This window comes from Cibotium barometz, chromosome 20, assembly GCF_041138505.1.
Source record: "Cibotium barometz isolate CiBa-2024 chromosome 20, ASM4113850v1, whole genome shotgun sequence".
NCBI lineage: Eukaryota > Viridiplantae > Streptophyta > Polypodiopsida > Cyatheales > Cibotiaceae > Cibotium > Cibotium barometz.
This window is the reverse complement of record NC_141065.1, coordinates 25,710,283-25,720,698: the sequence shown is the minus strand read 5'-3', so window position 1 is coordinate 25,720,698 and position 10,416 is coordinate 25,710,283.

Here is a 10,416-nt window from a genome sequence, read left to right as displayed (position 1 = left end):
GGCATGCGTTCATATGCACATTCTCCTCTAATTTCCATCTTATGGATTTTTCTCAAATCCATCTCATAGATCTCCTTTTCCTCTTCAAAATCATTTTGAAACCAATAAGTGCACCCCAATCATGTTTAATGATGATAAAAAAACCTTCCCTTGTATTTGTGCTAAGTTTGGGTTATGCACCAATGATAGTGTCATCCTTAAATTTATACATGAGCTATTACATTGTTTAGATATCGCTTGGTTAAATATATCTCAGCCTTTATTTTTATCATAATATTCCAAGGGTCCGTTGTGATGCTTGGTTCTGTTGTCAGATCTCTGAATAATGCTTAACCTTTAAAATCATGCATCGAAGGAAAGAGTGTTCCAAGGAATAAAGGCACCACTCTCTAACCTTCTTATGCACACAATTTTCGTTTATCCTTCTCTTATTATAGTGGTTAACCTCCAAATTTCAGGACATTTTATCTCGTTAGGGATAGTTACAACCTTCTATATGAATATTACTAGTAAGCTAGACACAAATTTATTAGAGATTTAAGCTTGAATTTCACCCAATATTTGGGGGGACTTTAGCTAACCCAAGGTTCCACTACTTCTTCCAATAAAGGAGCACAAAGAGAAATTTGGAGAAAAATACATAAGAGAAAAAATTAGATTTGACTTATCCCACCCAAGCTTGAACTCGACGATGCAGCAAACTAGAAACATTAAGTGAGGAATTCCCCTCTTGTAAGTGATGAGAAATACACACCTACTTCTAGGGAGTAGAAAGCAACTCAGATCCCTTAAACTACACATGTTTTGATGCTAGAAAGAGACTAGAACTTTCCCCCAGTCCTAATCATAGGATTGTGCAAGAAGATCAATTTGTACCCCAAATCCCAAGAGAAAAATTTGTGAGAATGTAGGAGAGAAGGGGACTTTTCATAGGTGAAAATGGTGGTTGGACTAGATCTCATGCACGATAGTTAGCCATCAAAATCTTGTGTGAACTAGAACTCTCCCAATTTAACTAGCACGGCCATGCATGAACTCCACTTCGAATAGTATCCCTTCATTTATCCCATTTGATTTAAGTCTAAAAACAAGCTTTAGTCCTTCCATTCATTAAGAATCATGGGTATCTACAGCATGCAACAATGGAAGCAATGGAAACAAGAGGAGAGAAAAGTATGAAAGAATGAACAAGCATAAACAACTTACTGAATAATCATGAAGACACCATAGCTTGAGAGAGGACACAAGATGTATAGAAAGCTTCTTGTATTACTTTCTATTTCAACCACTCCAAAGTTTGCTTACCCTTCTCCTCCAAGTTGTTCTTGTTCTTGTTACAAAAAGTGGGGTCTCTTGCCCTTTATATAGGCTCTACCAAGGGCTAGGGTTGGGCTAACCCTAGATCCCTTTTCCACCCACACGCCCACTTTATTTGAGTGTGTTCACACCTCCATTACCTCTTCCTCTCATGCTTAACCTTGTACATCATATATTTCAACACCCCCTCTCAATGCCACCGTGGAAAAAGGTGCACATTAGACATACAAGTTCAAAAAAAGACCCCCTCTCAACCATAGGATAGAAGATAAGGTAGGTAGCCTTTATATGATAGGATTTTGCAAAAGAGATGAGTTATAGAGTAATGTGGTTCACTCTGAATTCTAGTAAGCATGTTTCACTCCTCAATCAGGAAGGTGCTTCAATGTGCTCACAAGGCTATCGAACGATGGGGACATGCTCTTCAAGAGTACGGCAATAGCATCATCTTCTTCAACTTTGGCATCAATGCTTGCAAGTCGTCCCATGATGCTATTCATATGGCTAATGAAGTCACCAAGAGAGCCACCCTCCTATATTAAGACCCAAAAACTTGAACTTAAATGCAATCTTTGAGTACTTTACCTTGGCTCCATAAAGCTTCTCAAACTCATCCCAGGACACTTTTGTTCATTTCATACTTGCCGCAAGATGAATGAGTTTCTTATGAATATGAAGGGCAATAATGGCATGAGCACTCTCATCATCTTCTACCCCCTCCGGATCTTCAAGGTCCACCTTCTTTGTGCCTTTTACCAAAGGCCATAAACCTTTGAGCATGAGTATATATTTTACTGGAACTTGCCAAGTATGGAAACCCTCGCCATCAAACTTCTCAATCGAGTCTCCCATGTCCTTCTTCATGATTGATAGGGGTAGGAGAGGTCTTACCACTTGCAAGAAACAAGGGTAGTGTCTAACTCCATTTACAAGGCAAAAAATAAATCAAGTTTGAATAGTGGTGTGCTTGAAGTGGGTTCGATGAAAATTACAAAATCACCTTACACTTTGATGTGCAAGGATGAGTGGAGTCTTTTAGTTTAGAGAGAAACCTTAGAGAAAGGATTTAAATGAAACCTTAGAAAGAAAAGGTTTTAAAAAACCTTAGAGAAAGGTTTAAGAAGAAAACCTTAGAAACCTTGGAGGCTGCCTTTTTTTTTGGGGGGTGGGGGGAAACGCCAAACTGCGTTATGCGCTGCAGATTAGTTCAGATCTTTGCTTTGTGCTCTGCTATACACTAGAGATGGTCACTACTCACTGTGTAGAAGAGTCAATGCTGATGCTGTGCTGTCGTGGGGCTAACAGAACGCGCCTAACATAGCTTCAGAGGTATAGAAGGCGGCTCGCTTATGAATTCACAACTCCAATGCTTCACTGATGATTAATCCACTAAAAATGGAGATGGAACTTTTTGACATAAAAGAACAGGACGGAACTGTTGTGTTTTCTTTTTCCTTCTTGGTCTTCTTCTTGTTCATGATGGTCTTCTTCTTCTTCTTCCAAGATTCAGGAGCTTGGCTTGTTGATCATGATGATCTTCTTCTTCTTCTAAGCTTTAGTGTTGCTGATGCAAGCCTCCACTTTGATGAAGCTCATAAACTTTCTCTCTCCTTCACTCCTTGATGCTCCTCTCCTTCTTCTACCATAACCTTCTTGCTTGGGAATGGCTTATGAGAGAGAGAGAGAGAGAGATAATGAAGGGTATCTTAACCTTAGCAAGGCTCTGATACCATGTTAAGAATCATGGGTATCTAGGGCATGTAACAACGGAAGCAATGGAAACAAGAGGAGAACTAAGTATGAAAGAATGAACAAGCATAAACAACTTACTAAATCATCATGAAGACACCATATCTTGAGAGAGAACGCAAGATGTATAGAAATCTTCTTGCATTACTTTCTATTTTAGCCACTCCAAAGTTGGCTTACCCTTCTCCTCCAAGTTGTTCTTGTTCTTGTTACAAAAAGTAGGGTCTCATGCCCCACGAGACTAAATGACACATTATGAACTTGTGGTCCGATTAGTGACCAAACGAAAATATTTGTGTTCATCCTTACACTAGAAGAAAAAGCACACCAATGGTATCAATTGCGTAATCCAAATAATAGGATTAACTTTGGATGGAGTGTGTTCATACCAATTTTTGCACAAAGCAGAGATAAGTGGAGCCCTATGGCTCAATTACACAACAATAAGCAAGAAGAGAATGGGTTTATAAGAGATAATGACACCAAATCTGTCACTTCAATAGCTCCAACACATGCATCAGGCTAAACAAGCATGACAACCTCAAAGAGATGAATAGGATATGACCTTAGATGAGCTAAGTACAACACTTCTAGATAAGATAAAGCTAAAAGAAGTAAGCGAGATGTTCCCATGAACCAACATCTGAATCCCAGACGGGAGTTAGTATGGTGTTCAATATGTTAACAAGATTACACGAGCACTGAGGGTCCTCAGTTAAGGCCTCACCCATTGATGTAATGCACACATTGTATACAACTTGGGAACCATGATACAAGTATGTGTAGGTACCCATGTCAGTAGTCACCCACAACAAATGCAAGTATCTCAAATACCTGAATTGCCTCCTACATGGCAACCATTAGCTTTACTAGCACCACTTGGGCAAGGGCATGCTCCAAGGGAAAATTTGTCAAATGTGCAAAACTAAACAAGGGGAATGTATAGAGTACTCAAAGTGCATATACTGCCACCTATCTTACCACCATAACCACCGGTACCTCAAATAATGCCAATGAATAAAATGATCATTGAAGAGATGAAAGAAGAAGGAGAATATGTACGACAACCTTGGAAAACCATGGAGGAGTTAGTTGGCACTTGGGAGGTAACCCGAAAGTATTTTTTGATGCAAGGAAACACACCAATGCTAGTGTTCTAGGTTGCAACACAATGGAGGGGCGAGGAGATTAATGCCACAACAAGGAGAGCCCCGCCCTGCTGCAATGTTCTCACTGAGTGGCAAGGACCTCACTGTGTGGCAAGGTGTCCTCACAAGGTCAATGCAATGAACCAACAGAATGCTTAAGTTAGTACACACCCAGGTTTGAGTTGTGTAAAATGTAGACTTGACCACCTAATCAAGGACTACACTTATAGAGGCACTAAGGAGTCTTCAACGACCACTAATTCAACCATAAGATTTGAATGATTAGGGTGTGATCAAGGGTGGTGGGCGACATCACTTACTATCATGGATCGTGCGCAAGCACAAAAGACCCCACAAAACAATGGAGAACCTCTAGCTAAGTCTTCTACTTGTACATCAAGAAGAAGAAGAAGAAAGGCTAAGAAAGTGGCACGAGGAGACTATGTAGTGGTGATTTAAGCTGGTTCGGATGAGGGAATGGTTGATACTGCACTGTTTCTCGTTGATTTTTCCTCTCATTGGAATGGCAAGATAGTAGTCTAGAGTATCAGACCAGTCAAGCAATGCCATGGGAGACGTGTAGCCACCCACCAGAGCTTCTGGATTTGAACACCAACTCTAGAGTGGTCATGGGGACACTTAGAACACAACTCAGCTTTGGAATTTCACACACCCACACTCTACTAAGTCACTCTCTCTTTCTCTCTCTCTCGAGCACATAACATGTTTCTTAAAATAGAGATACAACATTCCGATTCAACACATTGCAGAGAGTACATAGAGATAAAGTGAGTAGCAACATTGCTCTTTGATAAATGTATTACTTCCAGAATCAGTACAAGTTCACTAAAGAGCAACTTCTCGACACGAGGTTAAAACCTCCCAAGAACTATGACCATAGCATGTTTCACATCGCTGGTTGTCCACTAGTTGTGACTAATAGTAGCATACACTTCTGTAACCTTCAGGTAGTGCTCTTGTTGCTTTCCTTGCACCATCCTTTTCAGCTCGGTCTTCTTTGCACCATCCTTTTAAGCTCGGTGTTCTTGATCTTGGCAACGACTACTCTGGTGGTTACAACCCACCATCTTCACATGTGAAGTATCGAGGTGGTGCTCACGACATAGAAGGTGGTCAGATTGAGCACTTTCCCACCACTGAGCTACCAGGCGCAACACTTGGCACATCCGGTGCTAGATCTTCTACTCTGGTGGTTACAACCCACCATCTTCACATGTGAAGTATCGAGGTGGTGCTCACGACATAGAAGGTGGTCAGATTGAGCACTTTGCCCACCACTGAGCTACCAGGCGCAACACTTGGCACATCCGGTGCTAGATCTTCTACTCCGGAACCCGCTCCCTTGACAATGTTTTCTTTGAATTTCATAAACATCTTTAGAGGAGTGTAGTTTAGAATATACACATTATCGGAGTAAGTTGTGTGCTTCTGCATCCTCTTTAGTTTTGTCGCCTGCTCTTTTGAACACCCAAGACCCCTATTGTCGGTCTGCAGACTCTGCAAGTCGAGCACTCTTACCACTAGTCGGTGTGGGGTTTTCCCTAGGATTTTCTTTTCTTCCATTGGTATTGGCTTCCACTTGTGTTGACTTGTGCAGCTTCTTCGTACTCTACCAGATGTTTTGAATGTGGGCTTTGTGTCTTTTCTGCATTCGGGTCTCCAGTGTCCCACTTCTAGACATCGAAGCTACTTGGTGATGATGGGAGCAACTTTCTCCCCTCCGGAGTCTGAGAAAACAAGAATTGAGAGCCTGGATGTTCTAGAGGGAGGGTTTTCTTGGTCAGTATGGACCTTATTCTATTTACATTTTTAAAGTATTGTGGTGGTAACTCCTTGTTGGCCCTTCTCAATAGCTTTGAGAACATCACATGAGAGGCTTCAAAAAATGGGTTATCCGTGCTGGCCCATGGAGCAATTGAGCTATTGGCTAGTATGTCTTTCAGGGTATCATTTTATTTATTCAGGGCTTGGTTGGCATCTTGCAACTTCCAGACCTCAACTAGTAGCTCTCCATGCTCTTTTCTTGGCACACCGGTCGGTAGCATCTTTGTGCTTTCTGAGGCTAGTTCCGCATCAGCCTTCTCTACTTTTGCAAAACAGCTTCTTGCTTCTATCTCTCCTCTAATTGCCTTTTTTGTTCTTCCTCCGCTTTCTGTTTCTTTACTTCTTCCGAGTTTGGCAACATGTCTTCATCCACTCTGTTCTTTCACTTTTTGCTGGCCTTCTAGGCTATTTTCTATCATTCTACTTCATCATCCACATCATCTTCGAATGAACTAAAAGTCACTTTGGTGGACTTCGAGGATCCTCCAGCTTTGTGGTGTGGGCGTTCTGCGTTGGATTCTTCGGACTTGAGATCCACGGACCTGGCAACCTGTGCGATTGCCCTTAAGTGTGCATGCACCACCGTGGCTGTTTTTCTTTGGCCCATATGCGGCTGCTCATTTTGCCATATTTTCCTTGTAGATGGCAGCCCAATTTATCTACTCTCTTGCTTTTGTTGCTCTGAGCACCCTATAGTTTTTGTTTGACATGTCCTCTGGCTTTCCCATGAACACCACAATCTGTAATAAGAAGATAAATTGTCTCTCTCCGGGTCTCATATACCACATCCTTCACCTGGTGCATGTTGCCTATCTTCAAGATCTCTTCCTCCACCCTAGGCTTCATGTTGGTGTCCAGTGTACCGTCCATTGGCAACCCTAGTGTGTGATGCACTGCGAGCTCCGATATTTTTATGGGCTCCTTCCCCTCCACATGCAAAATTTTTGTCTCAAGAAACTGATAGATTAGATTGCCCCCATCCTCGGGGTCCTGCAAGTCCTGCCACTAGCAATTCAACAGCTTTTTGAAGTCGCACTTCCTCGCCCACTCCTGGTGTTCTCGTGTTTCTTCTTTCTCATGTCAGGGACCATCATTGGCATGCGGAGGCTTTTCTATGGCCTTTTGTCTGGCCTTAGAGTCTTGTTAATTTTTGGCATGGCTCTATCTTTAGAGAGATTACTCTGTGAATTGGTGAGAAACCTATGAGCAAGAAAGCAGGTTGAGAGTGCGCGTTTTGGCTCCTTGTACTCTTTTTTGTGATGCTATTTCCTCTTTCCTTCCTTCTTTGGGGCATTGTCATTTTTGGATTCCTACTTTTTGATGTCACTTGACCCTTGATTCGTATCATTCTCACCATCTTCGCTTAAAGGCATTAAAATTTTCTCGCCACACCTCCCTATCTTACCGTTGCATGTGGAGTTTTAATGATGTGTGACAGTTGTCTTCCATGCAATCACTTATGCCGACATCGTGGCCATTTGCATTGCTGACATGGATTTGGATGGCGTATACTTGGTTGCTTGCTTCTTTGTTGACGTGGCCTTTTGGTTGCAAAATCTCTACAAAAGAGGAATAGACCAAATCCTATGAAGGTGTGTCCCAAACCATAAGCAACAAGTGATATTGAGGGAAGCACACTGTTGCATAACCGGAGGACACATGGGCGGAGAAATCACAGCCGAAAAAATTTTGCAAGTAGGCCTATGGTGGCCAATGGTCATGAAAGATACTGGAGGAGCATCTTTGTAAATCCAAAGTGGGATTAACAAGGTCCTATTCTTGAGAAGAATAACATGACTGCATCTCCTTCCTCTCAAATATTTTGAGTTTAGTGTTCCTGTCCACTCGGAGCTTCCTTCTTTTCTGCCCAATCTCAACTGTCCATGTGCTAAACAACTTTTTTTCATCCAATTTGAGGAATGCTCGATTCTGTGAGCTTCTCACTCTTATGGAGATAACCTCTTTGCCCACCCGGCTACCCTGAGACTTTGCATGAGGAATTCCATGGGCACACTACTACTTCTAGTCTATACACCATGCTGAATGGCGTGAGTCTCGTTGCATTCTTGTAACCTGTCCTAAATGCCCATAATGCAGAATGTAGCTTTATGTCCCAATCTATCCCGTTTACATTGACTGTCTTTGATCAGAATTCCTTTAAGGATTGTGTTCGTGGATTCCACCTATCCGTTAGTCTGTGGGGTAGTAGACTATCGATTTCTTCTACAGAATCATGTGTTGCTCTATTAATTTTTGTTTTCTTCATTGAGGAAGTGGTTTCCTTGATCGATGTCTATCTCAATTGGGCATCTGAATCTTGTCATGATCGTTTTGTACAAAAACTTTTTCGCTGAATATGCCTTGTATTCTTTCAAAGATTTTGCTTCTACCCGCTTTGTGTAGGAGTCTATGGCAACCAGTATATACTTGTTCCCCATTTTCTGATCTGGTTGCTTGAATGGGCCCACAAAGTCTAGACCCCATTTTTGGAATGGCTCGAGTGGTGGTAGTATCAGGGTGTGAGGAATTTTATCTAAATTATTTGGCTGCCCTAGCCTTTGGCACATGTCACACTCCTTTGCAAACGTGTGGGCATCTTTCAATGCTGTTGGCCACCAAAGTCTTGCTTGGAATACCTTCCTTCCCATGATTTCTTGACAAAGTGGTCTCCACTGATCCCTTGATGTGGCTCTACTAGCACAGCTTCCTGTTGATGTTCCAGAACACACCTTCTTAAAATTTGGTCTATGCCCATCTTATATAATTGTCCTGCCACCATGAACAATGTGCTCTGGAGAATCAACTTTTTCGTGTGATCTCTTGACATGTACTCTGGAAACAACAAGTCAGAAAGGAATTGTAGCATCTCATCATACTAACTTGGTCTATCTCCATCTATGATGAAGAGGTGAGCATATGGGAAATCATCCTCCACCCCATCTCCTGACTCCAGTCTGGATGGCTAACTTTCCTCCTAAATCTAGCCTATTCACCAGATACAAGAGTGCCTTGTGGTCCACATGAAATTTGAAAACATTACCCAATAGATAATGCTTGAATTTCTTGATTGAGTAGACCATCCCTAGTGATTCCTTCTTCATGGAATAATTCCTCTCTGTCTTCAATAGTCTTTTGTTTGCACAGTACACCACCGGACGAAACCAGCGTTCATGTGACACTTGCATTAAAGCACTTCCTATGGGAATTTCAAAAGCATCCACGAGCACATGGAATATCAACTCAAAATTTGGTTGCTGGAGATTTAGTGTTGAAGATAGCCTACAGCTGGATTCTCCATTTCCTGAATGGGCACGTGTACCAACTTTTCACTTAGCACTATGGCGAGCAACTCTTCTTGTAGTTGGGCACCAGATTCAACATTTAATCTAATGTTATGTTCAGCTTCATTTTGTTGAGATCCTTCCACAAGTCATATTCCTCCTCAGGGTTGCTACTCCTCACTTTGTGACTGGGCATACTTTGACCTCTGTTCGCTTTTCCTTCTTTCTCACTGGCTTCTCTTTCTTTTTCCTAACCTTCCCTTGTCAGTTTTTCTATCTAAACTTTCTTCGGATTCCTTTCCATTTCCTTTTGCAAGATGATTTTATTGCTTTGGCCTGTATAATAGGCTCCAATTGGCACTTTTGCATCCCTTCTTTAGTCATCTTAACATCACCTAGTGGCTTCCTGCCTGTTGCAATGTCTTCCCTTTTCCTAACCAGGCTCATCCTATCTGGATCCGTGTTAGCATACCCATTCAGGAGCGGGCTTTCTTGTATTGCTCGCACCATTCCTTGTGTACTCTCTGCACAAGCTTGGTGATTTTCTCTCGGACCCTTTGTTGTTGCCCTACCCACTATTTTGGCTTCTGCTTTTGTTCTCGATCAACATTCTTGCCTATCACTATCTTGACAAGTTCTTGCAACCTTGTCACTGCCATCACTGCTGGTGGCTTCTCTTGTTGTTCTACTGCCCATTGATCCACTTTCACCATGTTTAACACTACATCAGCTCCTGTTGGGTTTGCCTCTCTTTATGGCCTTGCCTCTTGCAGTTCCTTTAATGATGGCATTGTAGTATACGACATACATTTTGCCTATGCCCAGGGGCAATGCAATAGTAGCATATCAACCTAGTTCCTCTTTGTCCAAATGATTTATCTACACCAATAGGATCACCTTCACAATTACAAAATCATGGCTACACAACCCCATAAAAATTACAAGAAATAAAGCATCCACAAGGTCAATGCTACCCAACAAGTTGATGATGTGACTGCACATGCAGAGGTTGAGGTAAAGGTAAATATTTGAGGTTGTTGAAAAAAAAAGAGGAGGGAAAAGAAGGGGGGGAGGGG